Source organism: Ranitomeya variabilis, chromosome 2, assembly GCF_051348905.1.
Source record: "Ranitomeya variabilis isolate aRanVar5 chromosome 2, aRanVar5.hap1, whole genome shotgun sequence".
In the NCBI taxonomy this organism is placed as follows: Eukaryota; Metazoa; Chordata; class Amphibia; order Anura; family Dendrobatidae; genus Ranitomeya; species Ranitomeya variabilis.
The window spans coordinates 106348620-106369483 of NC_135233.1; the positions used below are offsets into that span (position 1 = coordinate 106348620).

A 20864-nucleotide genomic window follows, 5' to 3' on the forward strand; every position below is an offset into this window, starting at 1 on the left:
TTCCTCCAGGTCAGGATACAATGTAGATTAGGGAAGCTCCCCTAAATCTGGGTCCTGAGCTCCCCCTCCTGACCTGGATTTAGAATATGTTGCATGTGTGTGCCTTACCTGGTGAAGAGAACTCCATTGCCTCTGATCATGACATTACCTTCCCCGAAGGAAAAGCAACATCACTGCAGCAACCGGTCACCTGGGGTGCTGCACTCCCCCTTCCCCTTCCGTTAACACCAGTACGAAAAGAAAACAGGCATTACAGGTTAAGACAATTTTTAGACATGCATGTCAACAGGTGAACAGTTTAACTTAAGCATCCCTTTATGGGATTCACGATTCTTGAACATTGCAAAAATAACATTAAACATAAGTGCAACACAGGTAAAAGTGCAAAACATTGCAGTAAGCAAGTCGAATTGACCAGTCCTGGTCTCTTCTGTGCCATGCAGTTCTGCTCCAGTAAAGCAACACAGGTATACACATACAGTTCTGCTCACGCTACCAGCAATATCAAAGAGAAGGGGCACCCTAACAGGTGCCAAACTATTTGGGAAAGCAGTTTCCAGGGAACATCTGTCCATTAAAACATCAAAGAAAAACATCAATGCAACATATATACAGCAGTTAGTTCACGCAGGTGAATGTCTTTTACTTCTGCTTTTTCCAGGGCAGGTCCTGGCGTGTACAGCTTCCTGACTGGGGAAGTTCATTAACACAGGGGTCAGCAGGTGACTCCTTAGAATAGTGTTCAAGTTCCAAAGTTTGTGTAGCCCGGGTTTGCTGTTCACTCACAGTGGCTACATGGTCACATGCATTGTGGATTGGGCACCTTTTTACGTGTAGGGCGTAATATCCCCTTTCTCCATGGCGCAGTGTATAAGTGACTTTTTCACCAGGGTACAAATCACGGTCAGGGTGTCCTCTTAACAGGTGTGACTCCACATCTCTGCAATTAACAAACAGTTCTCTTTGTCCAATTTGCTCTCTTATGAATCCCCAACCTCTGTCCAAGTCAAAGCAAACTACAGTTCCAGTTCTAATGGGTCCTCTACTGGCAGGTTTAATTAAATGGGATTCAGCTTTAGCCATTAAGTTCTTTTGCTCCATGGCCTCCCATTTATTCTGTCGGTGTCTCTTCTCTGCTGATAGTTTACGAATTTGCTGTTTACAAAAGTTTTCTGAGTCAGTTAATTGTATGTAATTAGCCGCTGATAGGGCCTCCATTGGGAATCCCATAAGGTCTGCGCTGGGATGGTTCCAGTGTACTGTCTCTTTGGGCCTACATGCCTTCAGGGGCGATGCTACTGGGGTCATTTGCTCAGTCAATGTGTCACATACATCAGTTATGCGGTCCCAGGTTATGTCCATAGGTATTTATTTAAGCGTTAGCGTTGGTGGGGGTGCTAGTGGTCCCACTAAGGTGTCTTCAGCTACCGGGGCATTGAACATACCTGTCTCACCAGTGCCAGTGTTCTGCTCCATCTCTGCTGGGGTCTGGATGTCTGTTTGCCGCAGTGCTTGGTCCACGGGCTGCAGGGCCTGGTGCTACGGCGTGGTCGTCTCTGTGTTCGGCATCTCACTTTCCGGCTGGGCCTCACTTTCGGGCTCCGTCAAGGCGGCAGTCGCGAGGTTCAGGTTTTCCATTGGTGGTGTTGTCTCATGTTCCAGCAGGGTCTTTCTGGCTCTGTCGGGGCTGTAGGAGCGGGCTCCGGATCTCCCGTCGGCGGTGTCTCCTTCTCCACCAGCGCGTCGCTCTCCGGCTCCACCGAGGTCGACAGAGCAGGTTCTGCTGGGGCTGGGGACGCAGCTGGTAAGTGTTGGCGTGGCGGCTGGGCGGACTTCATTCTCCGGGCCAGGGAATCTTTCCAGGCGGCCACCGCTGTCATCTGGGTCTTCATCAGTTCTGGGCCAGCTCCTCCATCTCTGCGGCGTGGAGCTCCGAGTCCAGGGTAGGTTGCAGGTCTGAGGTTTCATGCTGTTCCACATGTTTCTTTCTCCTTCTGTGCCTCACACACTTTCCCACCAGCTCCCTCTGGGGGCGGACCGGTCCTGGTGACGGACATCTTTGTTTTGCATTAGAGTCTCTGATGGGGTGGATTCAGCTTTCGTGCCGGTGCTTGAACTCCACCCATAGCAACACATCTTTTCCTGTTCTCTGTCCATCTTGTGGTGCAGCAATGGTGGCCATATTTCAATCTCACACAGTATAACACAGTTCATTGTAATCCATGGTGCACAGTACCCGGCGATGCCATTGCACAAAATCCTGTTTGTGACGCCAAAGATGAGTCGCCCGCAGGGCAGTGGGGTACTCGGTACCGGGTCTGGTCGCAAAGGGGATGTCACGGTGGCTGCGACCCAGTCCCTGGCCCTGGGCCTCAACACTAATGGGGAAAATGTTCAAAGTTTGTTGTGACGCCACCTGTGGAGTTTGGTCAGTAGTTGGACCGATGGTGCATTAAAGGGGTCCTCTGAGGATGTTATTGCAGCACTGATGGTACATTTCCCACAGGTGAAGGGGGGTCCCCAGGGGTCCTAAGATCTGTTGTAAGGTGGCGAATGCCGACGAATAAATGGAGGACACAAGCTATAAGTAGTGTTGAGCATTCCGATACCGCAAGTATCGGGTATCGGCCGATACTTGCGGGTATCGGAATTCCGATACCGAGATCCGATACTTTTGTGGTATCGGGTATCGGTATCGAAACAACATTAATGTGTAAAACAAAGAATTGAAATAAAAAATATTGCTATACTCACCTCTCTGACGCAGCCTGGACCTTACCGAGGGAACCGGGAGCCTTCTTTGCTTAAAATGCGCGCTTTTACTTCCTTCCGCGACGTCACGGCTTCTGATTGGTCGCGTGCCGCCCATGTGGCCGCGATGCGACCAATCACAGCAAGCCGTGACGTAATTTTCAGGTCCTCAATGCCTAATTCTAGGCATTCAGGATTTTAAAATTACGATCCGGCTTGTGATTGGTCGCGTCGGGGTCACATGGGCGACGCGACCAATCACAAGCCGTGACGTCACGGGAGGCAGGAAACGCGCGCATTTTTAAAATTATGTCACGGCTTGTGATTGGTTGCGTGCCGCCCATGTGACCGCGACGCGACCAATCACAGCAAGCCGTGACGTAATTTCAGGTCCTGATGCCTATTTCTGCATTCAGAATACACATTAATATGGATCCCAGGGCCTGAAGGAGAGTTTCCTCTCCTTCAGACCCTGGGAACCATCAGGAATACCGTCCGATACTTGAGTCCCATTGACTTGTATTGGTATCGGGTATCGGTATCGGATTAGATCCGATACTTTGCCGGTATCGGCCGATACTTTCCGATACTGATACTTTCAAGTATCGGACGGTATCGCTCAACACTAGCTATAAGTCTTTACCTGGTTTACTGCAGCTGGCAGGCCAAAGTCCAGGGTACCAGGCACGGATGATGGTGGTCTGGCCGGCTCAGAGGCAATAGAGGGTTCCCTTGTTCCAGTAGAGGTCCGTGAGCCTTTCCTCCTTGCGCTGTTTTGTGAGGTCCCTGCTGATACTCAATACATTCAATGCCTCGGGTTTTCTTCCTCTCCTGGAGCTGCAGCTCACACTTCTGCTGCACGACCCACTGTCTGTTCTCACCACTCTCTTCCACTTTCTGCCAGGAGCTGCAGACTCCCACGTCTGCTCAGCTGCACTCCTTTCTTACCAGCTCCACCTAAGCTGATGTTCCCAGACAAGCTCCTCTCAAGCAATCTATATTCAACTCTCTTTCTTTCCAGGGGCTGCATCACTTCCTTGTGCATGCACGGCCCCTCTGTCCTTTCAGAGGCTGCAGCTCCCTCGTGTCTGCCAGGCCTCTCACGTCTGCTCCAGACGTCCTTCCACTTCAGTCTCTCTCCAACTAGCCTAACTCCTCCTCCAGGTCAGGATATGCAGCGCCCCAGAGTCCTGGTCGTTGCAGTACTGACGCTCCGCCGCTAAGGGGAGTGATGGTACGTCTGATGGCACTTAAGGAGTTCACCTGACCAGGTATCACAGTCACACTTTACACTTCACATTCTGGCCACCAGGGGGAGCAAAGGGTTCTATGTATTAGGCCACTCCTCACAATCTGGTAAAACTGGGGGCTGGATAGGAAGTTAGTCAGAAGCTGACTGGGTTGGATCCAGGCAACATCCTGTGGCAGAGGGTGTTGTGGGGGAAGATTCAGGGGGGTCTCTGTCAGGGGTGAGATCCTGACAGTGGCCTAGCGAACAGAACAGAACGTTACAGAGCCGCGCCTGCACTCGAATGCGGTGGCATCCTAAGAAAGGAAAAGAAGCGAGGTTTACTGTGGAGAAGTGAGAAACGAGATCGCAGCAGAAAGGAGATAAAGCCAGTAGGAGTCGTGCCGTAAGATCGAGGCAACATCCTACTGAGGCGCGTAGCCGGTGGCCGGAACGCCGAGGAAGTATTAGGCTCCAAGCAATACTTCAAACAGCGGCAGGACAGTTAATTTTAGGTTGGCTGTCTCACCTAAATCACCTAAGCAGACATAGGGGGCAATTGTGGGAGAGGGGCGACGCTAGGGTCCCGGAAGAACTCCAGGCATACCCGTCATACGGGTGCGTCCTATCCATATCATCTGGGGGATGGAGAAGAACATCAGAACAGATACGAGTTGTGAGAGAAGAACATCAGAAACAGACACAACAGTTGTGAGGACTATCCCGTGGTGCTCAGCAGGGAGGTACTACAACACACAGGCGCTAGAAGGTAGGCACTGATTTCCACCTGCAAAGGGAACTCTGGATGTGCCTTCGGACCGGCCGGTCTCAGCCAGCCCTGTTAGCAGTACTCTGGATTGCGGATCCTGAAGCCTTCAGTAAAGAGGTAAAGAGACTGAAACCCTGTGTCCTCGTTATTCATCGCGCCTTGCACCACGCACCACCATCACACCTTTCATTGGACGCCCCTTAGCAGTGTCACGGACCAGGTCTAGCCACCGTGACAACCCCAGGACCGAGACAGAGAGGCCCGGTACCGAGTACCCCGCGGCCCTGCGTCTGGGGGCGCTCCAACTTGGCATCATGAACAGGATCTACTTAAGCCTGAAGAATCAGGTCATGTGTGCCTTGGAACTGTGTCTGAATTGTGCTTGAACTGTGATTTATTGCAAAGACTGTGGGTTGCCACTTGCCACCAAAAGTTCCCGCCAAAACCGCCGCCATTGCAGCGCCACGGGGAGCGCAGAAGAAGAAGGGCGTGCCATGGGAGGAGACTATCAAAACAGCGCCAAAAGTGGCGACCGCCCCCTCCGACTACTGTTGCGAGATGACGACCTGCCCAGAAGCAGAGGAGAACCGCCCCCTGATTTGCAATGGCGGGAACGAGAGGAAGAAGAAGCTCAGAAAATGGAGGGGCAACGTGCATGTGCCACCGAAGATCCCGGAGCAGGGATGGTGACCAGCGAGTCCCAGAGCGACGGCGAAGTGATCCCGGCCTGTCCTCGCCCACCAGAGACGGACCCGAATCCACCGCCGCTGGAGGATCCGGACTTCTTGGAGCTACAGGTGGCGGAGCCGAGCCAGCCTATCCCGAACGCGGAGCCAGCCGCTGTGAAGCCACGGAAGTCGGAGCCGGGCGAGAGGGTCGCATTGGAGGAACCACAGTCCGGGCTGCAGCCGATTCCAGTGTCCTTGTCAATGGAACAGATCGACATCGTTGGAATCACATCAGACGCAGGTATGGAAAGCGTCCCTGCTCCCCCGACCGATCCTGCTCCCCCGACCGATCCTGTTCCCGTGACCGCTCCCCAGCCCGACAATAACCGAGTTTTCACCGCTGAGCTGGTAGTGCTAACCCCAGGCACCATGGAGAAGCTGGTGCCTCCGTTACCAACAACAATGGGGAAACCACTAGATATGAGCTCAGAGGGGGTGATCTTCCAGTGGGACACCCCACGGATCGGGCCGGATGGGGCCAGGCAGGAGGGCCTCAGCATTGCTGCGCTCACCTGGGAACAGTATAAGCAATGCTTAATTCTACAATGGCAAAACCAAAAAGAGACAGAACCAAATGACCCACCAAAAATACAAAGACCAAAGACTGAACACAACAAAAGGAACTCGGTAAGGCAGGGGACTGTACTAGCCTTTCACCCGAAGCGGGGTTGGGGCTCTATACAAGAACCGGGACTGCTTACTGAAATCTTCTTTACCAGCTACAATGTGAAAACCCCGTTCCGCAATAGATGTGACAATCAGCTACCATGTAAAGGGGACCAGGTGACCAACACTCGCCACCGGAGTGCGCAGGGGTGGTGCGCTCGAGACGTCCAACGATGCGAGCCGGCAGTAGCGCCACCTGTTGTCCCGACTACGACTAATCCGGATTTGACCAACGCCACTACTGTCGCCACGGTGTGTATTATTGCCGCTACTGAACTTGCAACCACAGCTGACATTCGAATCCAGACACCGGGTGATCTGACTGCGCCTGGGAGACCAACCAATGATACCGATCCTGCATCTGCTGAAGACAGAGGACTGCAGCCTTACCGGCCGGAGAGTGTCCGTCACCAGCTGATGCAGTGTAACCTCCTGTAAAGATAAACCTCGGAACCACGAGTATGTAAATAGTTAACTGTTTGTTTCCCTGCTTTTTGCTGCTAATACCCGACAAGGGTTATTCTTAAAGGGATCCCTTCGTTTACTCGGGATCCCTATTGCTTTTTATTTTTGCTTTTGTTTTCATTTTTGCTTTTGTTCCACAATGTTACAAAGACTGCCGAATCATGGACGGTGAATGGTTCACAAACTGTATTGTAAATAGTTTGCACCTTCTTAAAGGTGCCCTTTACTGGTTTTACAAGAAGGAGAGCTTTGTGAAGAGACTGTTCCTGAGTACAGCATGGAAGCTCTTGCCTTAACTGGACTTGCAGATAGAGAGAGTCTGCATTACCTCAAAGAGACTTGGTTCCCTCTTAAAGGGAACGTTCACTAGTTGCACTTAAAGTATAATGTTGCCTTAAAGAAAGTAGATGGTAATAATGTTTTACCTAGAAGTAATATGTAGTTAGCTAGATAGTTATAGAGAATGGTTTAATAATGTTACTAGAGAATGAGGACAGGAAAGTAAACCCGTAGGGGTTAGATAGTGAGTCCTCCTGAGAGCCATAGAGAGATGGTTAATTGATCCTGTATTAAGAAAAGAGGCAGTAGGCCTGGACAGATAGACAGGCGGTCCTGCATATGAAAAATCAGAGAGTAAAAAGAAAATGTTGCACTTAGAAGAGAAAAATAAAGAAAAAGTTAATTTATATTTTAGAAGTTTTATAGTAAGCCTTTAGTGGGTTCAGCTTACACGCCCTTAAAGGAAAAGTTACATTATTGTTCAGAATCTGCACTTAGTAGAATACCCGGCTGGGTAATAGAAGTTATTTATAGTATGTTATTTAAAATATTTAACCATGTTTTGTTTGTAACGTTCAAGAGTCCTCACCTCCCATAAAGGGAAGCACTGTTATAATTACTTGTTCATAGCATTTCAAAACTTTTATGTCTTTTGCTGACATGTATTGTTGTTTTCTTTACAGTCCGGGAGTACTGGATTTAACCGGGGGGGAGTGCAGCGCCCCAGAGTCCTGGTCGTTGCAGTACTGACGCTCCGCCGCTAAGGGGAGTGATGGTACGTCTGATGGCACTTAAGGAGTTCACCTGACCAGGTATCACAGTCACACTTTACACTTCACATTCTGGCCACCAGGGGGAGCAAAGGGTTCTATGTATTAGGCCACTCCTCACAATCTGGTAAAACTGGGGGCTGGATAGGAAGTTAGTCAGAAGCTGACTGGGTTGGATCCAGGCAACATCCTGTGGCAGAGGGTGTTGTGGGGGAAGATTCAGGGGGGTCTCTGTCAGGGGTGAGATCCTGACAGTGGCCTAGCGAACAGAACAGAACGTTACAGAGCCGCGCCTGCACTCGAATGCGGTGGCATCCTAAGAAAGGAAAAGAAGCGAGGTTTACTGTGGAGAAGTGAGAAACGAGATCGCAGCAAAAAGGAGATAAAGCCAGTAGGAGTCGTGCCGTAAGATCGAGGCAACATCCTACTGAGGCGCGTAGCCGGTGGCCGGAACGCCGAGGAAGTATTAGGCTCCAAGCAATACTTCAAACAGCGGCAGGACAGTTAATTTTAGGTTGGCTGTCTCACCTAAATCACCTAAGCAGACATAGGGGGCAATTGTGGGAGAGGGGCGACGCTAGGGTCCCGGAAGAACTCCAGGCATACCCGTCATACGGGTGCGTCCTATCCATATCATCTGGGGGACGGAGATGAACATCAGAACAGATACGAGTTGTGAGAGAAGAACATCAGAAACAGACACAACAGTTGTGAGGACTATCCCGTGGTGCTCAGCAGGGAGGTACTACAACACACAGGCGCTAGAAGGTAGGCACTGATTTCCACCTGCAAAGGGAACTCTGGATGTGCCTTCGGACCGGCCGGTCTCAGCCAGCCCTGTTAGCAGTACTCTGGATTGCGGATCCTGAAGCCTTCAGTAAAGAGGTAAAGAGACTGCAACCCTGTGTCCTTGTTATTCATCGTGCCTTGCACCACGCACCACCATCACACCTTTCATTGGACGCCCCATAGCAGGGTCACGGACAGGGTCTGTTATGATCCTGGAGGTAAGGAACACATGAACTGACCTGATGGGTAAACCAAAAATAAGGACAAGCTCCGGGAATGTGGGAACTTTACTGACCGCATTTCTGATCCTATCAACAAACACTATAGGCAGCCGTGGAGCGTTCCTAACTCGGCCTAGACGCCTCATTCACAGCCTGAGAAACTAGCTACCCCTAGAGAGAAACAAAGCCTCACTTGCCTCAGAGAAATTTTCCCCAAAGTGTAAGCAGCCCCCCACAAATAATAACGGTGAGTTTAAGGGGAAAACACAAACATAGAAATGAAAATAGGTTTTAGCAAATGAGGCCCGCTAGTAACTAAATAGTCAGAAGATAGCAAGGAATCTGTGCGGTCAGTATAAAATACTACAAAAGTATCCACGCAGAGAATACAAAAAGACCCCCACACCAACTCACGATGTGAGGGGCGCAACTCCGCACCCCAGAGCTTCCAGCTAGCAATCAAATAGCATATAAGCAAGCTGGACTGAACTCATAACATACTGAGACACATTTTCAAATAGCAATGAACAAAAATGGACTAGCGTGAACTTAGCTTCTCCACGAGGAGACAGGTCACAAGGGAAGTCCCAGAGAGATCTGAACAAGTACTGAATACAACGACAGCAGGCAACAAGTAAAGGTCCAGATGGAGTTAAATAGGCAGCAGGCCTAGCAGGAAATGAGGCAGCTGAAGTCCAGCTACAGACCAGCCGTAACACTAAAAGCCACCAGAGGGAGCCCATGAACAGAACTCAGAAAGTACCACTCATGACCACAGGAGGGAGCCCGAGAACGGAATTCACAACAGTACCCCCCCTTGAGGAGGGGTCACCGAACCCTCACCAGAGCCCCCAGGCCGATCCGGACGAGCCAAATGAAAGGCACGAACCAAATCGGCAGCATGGACATCAGAGGCAACAACCCAGGAATTATCCTCCTGACCATAGCCCTTCCATTTAACCAAGTACTGAAGCTTCCGTCTTGAAATACGAGAATCCAAGATCTTCTCCACCACATACTCCAATTCTCTCTCGACCAACACCGGAGCAGGAGGGTCAACAGAAGGAACCACAGGCACCACATACCTCCGCAACAATGACCTATGGAACACATTATGAATGGCAAAAGATGCTGGGAGGTCCAAACGAAATGACACAGGATTGAGGATTTCTAAAATCTTATAAGGACCGATGAAACAAGGTTTGAACTTAGGAGAGGAAACCTTCATCGGAACATAACGAGATGACAACCATACCAAATCCCCCACACGAAGTCGGGGACCCACACAGCGACGGCGATTAGCAAAGCGCTGAGCCTTCTCCTGTGACAACGTCAAATTGTCCACTACGTGGTTCCAAATCTGCTGCAACCTATCCACCACAGAATCCACCCCAGGACAGTCAGAAGGTTCAACCTGACCTGAGGAAAAATGAGGATGAAAACCAGAATTACAAAAAAAAGGCGAAACCAAAGAAGCGGAACTAGCCCGATTATTGAGGGCGAACTCAGCCAATGGCAAAAAAGTCACCCAATCATCCTGATCAGCAGAAACAAAACATCTCAGATAAGTTTCCAAGGTCTGATTAGTACGTTCGGTTTGGCCATTCGTCTGAGGATGGAAGGCCGAAGAAAAAGACAAATCAATGCCCATCCTAGCACAAAACGACCGCCAAAATCTGGACACAAACTGGGACCCTCTGTCAGACACAATGTTCTCCGGAATACCATTAAACGGACCATATTCTGAAAAAACAGCGGAACCAAATCAGGCAAAGGCACCAAATGGACCATTTTAGAAAAACGATCACAAACCACCCAGATGACAGACATCCTCTGAGAGACTGGAAGATCCGAAATAAAATCCATGGAAATATGCGTCCAAGGCCTCTTCGGGACAGGCAAAGGCAAAAGCAATCCTCTGGCACGAGAACAGCAAGGCTTGGCCCGAGCACAAATCCCACAGGACTGCACAAAGGAACGCACATCCCGCGACAAAGAAGGCCACCAAAAGGACCTAGCCACCAAATCCCTGGTACCAAAGATCCCAGGATGACCCGCTAACACTGAAGAATGAACCTCGGAAATAACTCTACTGGTCCATCTATCTGGGACAAACAGTCTCTCCGGTGGACAACGGTCAGGTCTATCGGCCTGAAACTCCTGCAGCACCCGCCGCAAATCAGGGGAGATGGCGGACAAGATCACCCCCTCTCTGAGGATACCAGCCGGCTCAGAAACTCCCGGAGAGTCAGGTACAAAACTCCTAGAAAGGGCATCAGCCTTCACATTTTTTGAGCCAGGAAGGTATGAAACCACGAAATCAAAACGGGAGAAAAACAGCGACCATCGAGCTTGTCTAGGATTTAACCGCTTGGCAGACTCGAGATAAATCAAATTCTTGTGATCCGTCAAGACCACCACGCGATGCTTGGCTCCCTCAAGCCAATGTCGCCACTCCTCGAATGCCCACTTCATTGCCAACAACTCCCGATTACCAACATCATAATTCCGCTCGGCAGGCGAAAACTTTCTAGAAAAGAAAGCACATGGTCTCATCACCGAGCCATCAGAGCTTCTCTGTGACAAGACAGCCCCTGCTCCAATCTCAGAAGCATCAACCTCGACCTGAAAGTGTAGAGAGACATCAGGCTGACGCAAGACAGGAGCCGAAGAAAACCGACGTTTCAGCTCCTGAAAGGTCTCAACGGCCGCAGAAGACCAATTAGTCACATCAGCACCCTTTCTAGTCAAATCCGTCAAAGGCTTAACCACACTAGAAAAATTAGTGATGAAGCGACGGTAAAAATTAGCAAAGCCTAAGAACTTCTGAAGGCTCTTCACCGATGTAGGCTGAGTCCAGTCATAGATGGCCTGGACTTTAACTGGATCCATCTCGATAGTAGAAGGGGAAAAAATAAAGCCCAAAAAGGAAACCTTCTGGATTCCAAACAGACATTTAGAGCCCTTCACAAACAAGGCATTGGCACGCAGGACCTGAAACACCATCCTGACCTGCTTCACATGAGACTCCCAATCATCAGAAAAGACCAAAATATCATCCAGGTACACAATCATGAATCTATCCAGATACTCTCGGAAGATGTCGTGCATGAAGGACTGAAACACGGAAGTTGCATTAGAAAGCCCAAAAGGCATCACAAAGTACTCAAAATGACCTTCGGGCGTATTAAATGCTGTCTTCCATTCATCGCCCCGCTTTATATGCACAAGATTATAAGCTCCTCGAAGATCTATCTTGGTGAACCAACTAGCCCCCCTAATCCGAGCAAACAGTTCGGACAGCAGAGGCAAAGGGTACTGAAATTTGACAGTGATTTTATTTAGAAGGCGATAATCTATACAGGGTCTCAGAGAACCATCCTTCTTGGCCACAAAAAAGAACCCTGCACCCAAAGGTGACGAGGACGGACGAATATGCCCTTTCTCCAAAGACTCCTTTATATAGCTCCGCATAGCGGTATGTTCTGGTACAGATAAATTGAAAAGTCGACCCTTAGGGAACTTACTACCAGGAATCAAATTTATGGCACAATCACAATCCCTATGAGGAGGTAGGGCACTGGATTTGGGCTCATCAAATACATCCTGGTAATCCGACAAAAATTCAGGGACTTCAGAAGGAGTAGAAGAAGCAATTGACACCAAAGGAACATCGCCATGTACCCCTTGACAACCCCAACTTGACACAGACATCGCTTTCCAATCCAGGACTGGATTATGAACCTGCAGCCATGGCAGACCCAACACGACAACATCATGCAAATTATGTAACACCAGAAAGCGAATAACCTCCTGATGTGCAGGAGTCATGCACATAGTCACTTGAGTCCAGTACTGAGGCTTATTCTTGGCCAATGGTGTAGCATCAATTCCCTTTAGTGGAATAGGGAATTGCAATGGCTCCAAGATAAAACTACAGCGCCTGGCAAATGACAAATCCATCAAATTCAGGGCAGCGCCTGAATCCACAAAAGCCATAACAGAGTAGGATGACAGAGAGCAAATCAAAGTAACAGACAAAATGAATTTAGGCTGTACAGTACCAATGGTGACAGACTTAGCGAACCTCTTTGTGCGCTTAGAACAATCAGAGATAACATGAGTGGAGTCACCACAGTAAAAGCACAACCCATTCTGACGTCTGTGATTTTGCTGTTCAATTCTGGTCAGAATCCTGTCACATTGCATAGAATCAGGCTTCTGTTCAGAAAACACCGCCAGATGGTGCACAGGTTTGCGCTCCCGCAAACGCCGATCAATTTGAATGGCCAAAGACATTGACTCATTCAGACCCGCAGGCGTGGGGAACCCCACCATAACATCCTTAAGGGCTTCAGAAAGACCCTTTCTGAAAATCTCTGCCAGGGCACACTCATTCCCATTGAGTGAGCACAGACCACTTCCTAAACTTCTGACAGTAAACCTCTGCTTCATCCTGACCCTGAGAGAGAGCCAGCAAAATCTTTTCTGCCTGGTCTACTAGATTAGATTCCTCATAAAGCAATCCAAGCGCCAGAAAAAACGCATCCACATTTAGCAATGAAGGATCTCCTGGCGCCAAGGAGAATGCCCAATCTTGAGGGTCACCACGTAACAAAGAAATAATAATTTTAACTCAAAAACTTAGATCTATCTCCAGAGAACAGCTCAGGAATTGGTATTTTAGGTTCTGACATAGGACTGCGAACTACATAATCCTGAATGCTTTGTATCCTTGTAGCAAGCTGATCCACACAAGAAGACAGACCTTGAATGTCCATATCTGCAGCTGAGTCCTGAACCACCCAGAGATTAAGGGGAGGGGAGAGGCTGAGTCCTGAACCACCCAGAGATTAAGGGGAGGGGAGAGGCTAAACACACTGCAAAGGAAAAAAAAAACCTCAGAGCTTCTCTTATCCCTCTTTTGCGATGCATTAACACTTTACTGGCCTGCTGTACTGTTATGATCCTGGTGGTAAGGAACACATGAACTGACCTGATGGGTAAACCAAAAATAAGGACAAGCTCCGGGAATGTGGGAACTTTACTGACCGCAATTCTGATCCTATCAACAAACACTATAGGCAGCCGTGGAGCGTTCCTAACTCGGCCTAGACGCCTCGTTCACAGCCTGAGAAACTAGCTACCCCTAGAGAGAAACAAAGCCTCACTTGCCTCAGAGAAATTTTCCCCAAAGTTTAAGCAGCCCCCCACAAATAATAACGGTGAGTTTAATGGGAAAACACAAACATAGAAATGAAAATAGGTTTTAGCAAATGAGGCCCGCTAGTAAATAAATAGTCAGAAGATAGCAAGGAATCTGTGCGGTCAGTATAAAATACTACAAAAGTATCCATGCAGAGAATACAAAAAGACCCCCACACCGACTCACGATGTGAGGGGCGCAACTCCGCACCCCAGAGCTTCCAGCTAGCAATCAAATAGCATATAAGCAAGCTGGACTGAACTCATAACATACTGAGACACATTTTCAAATAGCAATGAACAAAAATGGACTAGCATGAACTTAGCTTCTCCACGAGGAGACAGGTCACAAGGGAAGTCCCAGAGAGATCTGAACCAGTACTGAATACAACAACAGCAGGCAACAAGTAAAGGTCCAGATGGAGTTAAATAGGCAGCAGGCCTAGCAGGAAACGAGGCAGCTGAAGTCCAGCTACAGACCAACCGACACTAAAAGCCACCAGAGGGAGCCCATGAACCGAACTCAGAAAGTACCACTCATGACCACAGGAGGGAGCCCGAGAACGGAATTCACAACACGGGTCTAGCCACCGTGACAACCCCAGGACCGAGACAGAGAGGCCCGGTACCGAGTACCCCGTGGCCCTGCGTCTGGGGGCGCTCCAGATACATGTAGATTAGGGAAGCTCCCCTGAATCCGAGTCCTGAGCTCCCCCTCCTGGCCTGGATTTAGAATATGTTGTATGTGTGTGCCTTACCTGGTGAAGAGAACTCCATTGCCTCTGAGCATGACATTACCTTCCAGAAGGAAAAGCAACATCACTGCAGCAACCGGTCACCTGGGGTGCTGCACAAGTTTATGAGAGCGAGAATGAGGCCCATAGACTTACATTGATTAGTGACCTCTGGCGGGCTCCATGAAATGCAGGAGAAGTTGGCAGGTCGTCCATAAACTGCAGGAGATGGACTGTGGTGGCAGCAAAAACAGATGAAAACACAAAAGGTGAGTAATAGCAGTGAAATAAAAAAACACTAAAGTGGTCATTAAGGTAATAAGTAGGGTTGAGCGAAACGGATCGTTCATTTTCATAAGTCGCCGACTTTTGGCAAAGTCGGCGTCTCATGAAACCGAGCCGATCCCTGTGTGGGGTCTGCCATGCGGTACGCGACTTTCGCGCCAAAGTCGCGTTTCAATGACGCTAAAAGCGCCATTTCTCAGCCAATGAAGGTGGACGCAGGGTGTGGGCAGCGTGATGACATAGATCTCAGTCCCCACCATCTTAGAGAAGGGCATTGCAGTGATTGGCTTGCTTTCTGCGGCGTCACAGGGGCTATAAAGGGGCGGAACGCCGACCGCCATCTTACTGCTGCTGATCTGAGCGTAGGGAGAGGTTGCTGCCGCTTCTTCAGAAGCAGGGATAGTGATAGGCAGGGTACATAAAGCTACAAACCGCTTGTGCTGTAGCGATTTCCACTGTCCAACACCACCTTTTGTTTGCAGGGACAGTGGAAGCTACATTTTTTTTTCCTCAGCGCTGTAGCTCATTGGGCTGCACTAGAAGGCTCCCTGACCCTGATAGCTGCGTTGCTGTGCCTGTGTGTACGCCGCTGTGCAAACCAACTGCTTTTTTCAAAGCACAAATCCTGTTTTTCCTTCCTTTCTGCACAGCTATCTTGTGTGTTTGTCCACACTTTTGTGTGCAGCAGTCCTTTTTATAGCTGCCTGCCATACTTTTCTGAGATAGCTGCAGGGAGATAAATATTGGCAAGTCTGCCTCCGTGCCATTGCTGTGTGTGGCATCTGTCTCTCATTGTGTGCCACCGAAAACCACTGTGTAATACTTGGCCATTTTTTTGGGGGGGGTACATTCTTCCTTTTCAAAAAAAAAAATTAGTGGGAGATAAATATTGGCAAGTCTGCCTCCGTGCCATTGCTGTGTGTGGCATCTGTCTCTCATTGTGTGCCACCGAAAACCACTGTGTAATACTTGTCCATTTTTATTTTTTGTGGGTACATTCTCCCTTTTCAAAAAAAAATAATTAGTGGGAGATAAATATTGGCAACTCTGCCTCTGTGCCAGTCCTGTGTGTGGCATCTGTCTCTCATTGTGTGGCACCGAAAACCACTGTGTAATACTTGGCCATTTTTTTTTTTGTGGGTACATTCTCCCTTTTCAAAAAAAAATAATTAGTGGGAGATAAATATTGGCAAATCTGCCTCTGTGCCAGTCCTGTGTGTGGCATCTGTCTCTCATTGTGTGCCACCGAAAACCACTGTGTAATACTTGGCCATTTTTTTTTTTGTGGGTACATTCTCCCTTTTCAAAAAAAAAAAAAATAAGTGGGAGATAAATATTGGCAAGTCTGCCTCCGTGCCATTGCTGTGGGTGGCATCTGTCTCTCATTGTGTGGCACCGAAAACCACTGTGTAATACTTGGCCATTTTTTTTTTGTGGGTACATTCTCCCTTTTCAAAAAAAATAATTAGTGGGAGATAAATATTGGCAACTCTGCCTCTGTGCCAGTCCTGTGTGTGGCATCTGTCTCTCATTGTGTGGCACCAAAAACCACTGTGTAATACTTGGCAATTTTTTTTTTTTGTGGGTACATTCTCCCTTTTCAAAAAAAAATAATTAGTGGGAGATAAATATTGGCAACTCTGCCTCTGTGCCAGTCCTGTGTGTGGCATCTGTCTCTCATTGTGTGGCACCGAAAACCACTGTGTAATACTTGGCCATTTTTTTTTTTTGTGGGTACATTCTCCCTTTTCAAAAAAAAATAATCAGTGGGAGATAAATATTGGCAACTCTGCCTCTGTGCCAGTCCTGTGTGTGGCATCTGTCTCTCATTGTGTGCCACCGAAAACCACTGTGTAATACTTGGCCATTTTTTTTGGGGGGGGGGGTACATTCTCCCTTTTCAAAAAAAAAAATTAGTGGGAGATAAATATTGGCAAGTCTGCCTCCGTGCTATTGCTGTGTGTGGCATCTGTCTCTCATTGTGTGCCACCGAAAACCACTGTGTAATACTTGGCCATTTTTTGGGGGGGGGGGTAAATTCTCCCTTTTAAAACAAAAATAATAGTGGGAGATTAAGATTGGCATTTCTACTTGAGTGCTGGTCCTGCGTGTGCCATCTGTCTCAAATTATTGGGGCACAGAAAACCTAGTGTGTAACATTGGGCCTGATTTTCCTTTCAGTGTCAGGCACCTATAAAGGTATATATAAATCCTACAGAAGTTTGAGTTCACCTTTTAAGTTGTTTTACAGTAACAAATAGCGTTACTTTGGTTACGTTTTGCAAACAATGAGGAAGTCTAGTGGAAGAGGTCGTGGCCGTGGGCGGTCATTGTCAGCTGGTAATGATGGTAGTGGTGGTGGAGCATCAGGTGGTCGTGGTAAAAGCAGTACAGCACCTAAGTCTCGAGTTGTTGAGCCAGGTTCGTTGTCTGGCTACACAAGGCCTCGAACGCTCTCTTTTCTGGGAGTAGGAAAACCACTTTGGAAGCCGGAGCAGGAGGAACAAGTATTGGCTTTCATTGCTGACTCTGCCTCTAGCTCTTTCGCCTCCTCCTCGGAAAGTGCCAAATGTCAGAGCAGTGCATCTTCAGTGGGTGCTCCCGGTCAGGAACAAGTCGCTTCCTTGTGTCCTTCACTAAAAACAACAGTGAAGGATGCGTCAGTCGACACAACAGGTTACTCCATGGAGCTCTTTACACATACCGTTCCTGGGTTACACAGTGAAACAGTTAACAGGCCATGCCCATTAAAAGTTGAATCGGACATGGAGTGCACAGATGCACAGCCACAGCCAGATTACTATGCTGTTCCTTTGACTCAGACCAGAACATTGCCCTCGCAGTGTACTGAGGCAGAATCAAAACCAGCGGAGACTATGGTGCTCCGTCACGAACGCAATACCACCGGCTTACACGGTGACACAGACGAAGTTGCACACAACATAGAAGAGGAGGTCATAGATGACCCAGTTGTGGACCCCGATTGGCAGCCATTGGGGGAACAGGGTGCAGGCGGCAGTAGTTCTGAAGCGGAGGAGGAGGAGCCGCAGCATGCATCAACATCACAACAGGTTCCATCTACCGGGCCCGTATCTGGCCAAAAACGCGTGGCAAAACCAAATCCAGTTGGAGGACAGCGTGGCCATCCGGTTAAAGAAGCTCAGTCTGCAATGCCTGAAAAGGTATCCGATAGTAGAAAGAGTGCAGTCTGGCATTTTTTTAAACAACATCCAAATGATCAGTGCAAAGTCATCTGTCAAAAATGTTCAACTACCTTAAGCAGAGGTCAGAATCTTAAAAGTCTAAATACAAGTTGCATGCATAGACATTTATCCACCATGCATTTGCAAGCCTGGACTAACTACCAAACGTCCCTAAAGGTTGCAGCACCCTCGGCCAATGAAGCTAGTCATCAACGCTACATCCCTTCCCTCCCTGTAAGCCGACCATTTACAACACCACCTGCAGTATCTGTGCAGCTTTCGTCGCCAGGCCAAAGCAGTCAGGGAATCACCAGGTTAGTAGTAGGAAACACTGCATGTAGGGCACCGGCAAGAATACCATCTCCAACCCTCTCTCACTCACCCATGTCCACCGGCACCACCGCTAGTTCCACGATCTCCAGCTCTCCAGTCCAGCTCACCCTACATGAGACTCTTGTTAGGAAAAGGAAGTACTCATCCTCGCATCCGCGTACACAGGGTTTGAACGCCCACATTGCTAATCTCATTAGAGATGATGCCCTACCGGTTAGTTGAAAGCGAAGCTTTCAAAGCGCTGATGGACTACGCTGTACCACGCTACAAGCTACCCAGTCGGCACTTCTTTTCTAGAAAAGCCATCCCAGCCCTCCAACAGCATGTTAAAGACCGCATCGTCCATGCACTCAGGAAGTATGTGACTACAAAGGTGCACCTGACAACAGATGCATGGACCAGTAGGCATGGCCAGGGATGTTACGTGTCCATCACGGCACACTGGGTGAATGTGGTGGATGCAGGCTCCACAGGGGACAGCAATATTGGGACAGTTCTGCCTAGCCCACGGTCAAGGAAAGAGTTGGCTGTAGGCGTTCGCCCCCCCTCCTCCTCTTCCTCCTCCTCATGCAGAAGCGAGAGCTCGTCCACAGACCGCAGTCGCACATCCACTCCATCCGCAGCTGCCACTGTTGCACACCAGGTGTGCCATTATGGGACAGCTAGTGGCAAGCGTCAGCAGGCTGTATTGGCAATGAAGTGTTTGGGCGACAATAGACACATCGCAGAAGTTCTGTCCGAGTTCTTGCAGAATGAAACTCAGTCATGGCTGTGCACTGTACATCTTGAGGCAGGCAAGGTAGTGAGTGATAACGGAAGGAATTTCATGGCTGCCATAGCCCTTTCCCAACTGAAACACATTCCTTGCCTGGCTCACACCTTAAACCTGGTGGTGCAGTGCTTCCTGAAAAGTTACCCGGGGTTACCCGACCTGCTCCTCAAAGTGCGCAGACTTTGCTCGCATATCCGCCGTTCGCCCGTACACTCCAGCCGTATGCAGAACTATCAGCGGTCTTTGAACCTTCCCCAGCATCGCCTAATCATCGACGTTGCAACAAGGTGGAACTCCACACTGCACATGCTTCAGAGACTGTGCGAACAGAGGCGTGCTGTTATGTTTTTGTGGGAGGATACACATACACGGGCAGGCAGTTGGATGGCAGACATGGAGTTGTCAGATGTGCAGTGGTCGAAGCTACAAGACCTGTGTCAAGTCCTTCAGTGTTTTGAGGAATGCACATGGCTGGTTAGTGCAGACAACGCCATAATAAGCATGAGCATCCCCCTAATGCGTCTGCTGATGCAAAGTTTGAAGCACATAAAGGAGCAGGCGTCTGCAGCCGAGGAAGAGGAAAGCCTTGATGACAGTCAGCCATTGTCTGGTCAGGGCCGTGTAGAGGACGCGGTAGCGGGCGAAGAGGAGGAGGAGGACGAGGAGGATGATGGGGATGAGTACTTTTTGAATGAGGAAGCTTCTCCTGGGCCAACAGAAATTAGTGGCATTGCAAGGCTGGGTTCTGTTTTTTTAAGGGAGACAAGTGACGTAGATTTGCCTGTAACTGTCCCTCCAACCAGCACAACCGCAGATTTGAAAACTGGAACTTTGGCCCACATGGCGGATTATGCCTTACTTATCCTCAAAAGGGACACACACATTATTAAAATGATGAGCGATGATGATTACTGGTTGGCCTGCATCCTTGACCCTCGCTATAAAGGCAAATTGCAAAATATTATGCCACATGAGAACCTCGAACAAATATTAGCAACCAAACAAGCTACTCTTGTAGATCGTTCAGGCATTCCCAGCACACAGCGCCGGTGATGGTTCTCACACAAGCTGCAGGGGGCTACATGGCAGAGGTGTTAGAGGTGCACAGATCAGAAGTGGCGTTGGACAGAGGGGTTTTCTGACCATGTTGTGGAGTGATTTCGCAATGACCGCAGACAGGACAGGTACTGCAGCATCTATTCAAAGTGACAGGAGACAACATTTGTCCAGTATGGTTACTAACTATTTTTCATCCCTTATCGATGTTCTCCCTCAACCGTCATTCCCATTTGATTACTGGGCATCCAAATTAGACACCTGGCCTGAATTGGCAGAATATGCATTGCAGGAGCTTGCTTGCCCAGCAGCTAGTGTGCTATCAGAAAGAGTATTCAGTGCTGCTGGTTCAATATTAACCAAAAAAAGGACTCGTCTGGCTACCCAAAATGTGGATGATCTCACCTTCATTAAAATGAACCACTCCTGGATTTCAAATTATTTTGCCCCACCTTTCTCGGCTGACACCTAGCTTTCCTATAAAAATTGCTTGCTTGTGGACTGGTCTTACTGAGTGTTCCAATCTCTTAATTTGCAGCAGCTGTTTGTCCAGCATACGACATGTTTACACCTTCCCCAATGGGAAAACTCCCCCCACGGGGCCGTGGTC

The 20864-nt window shown here is 48.9% G+C and overlaps 1 long non-coding RNA gene across 1 annotated transcript in view; it reads right to left on the minus strand.

Moving 5' to 3' along the window:
* Positions 1-20864, minus strand: part of LOC143809149 (uncharacterized) — a 45078-nt gene that overhangs the window by 12271 nt on the left and 11943 nt on the right. Inside the window, exon 2 of the long non-coding RNA XR_013222101.1 lies at positions 14762-14838. This is a non-coding gene — a long non-coding RNA (uncharacterized LOC143809149). The remainder of the gene's footprint in view (positions 1-14761; positions 14839-20864) is intronic.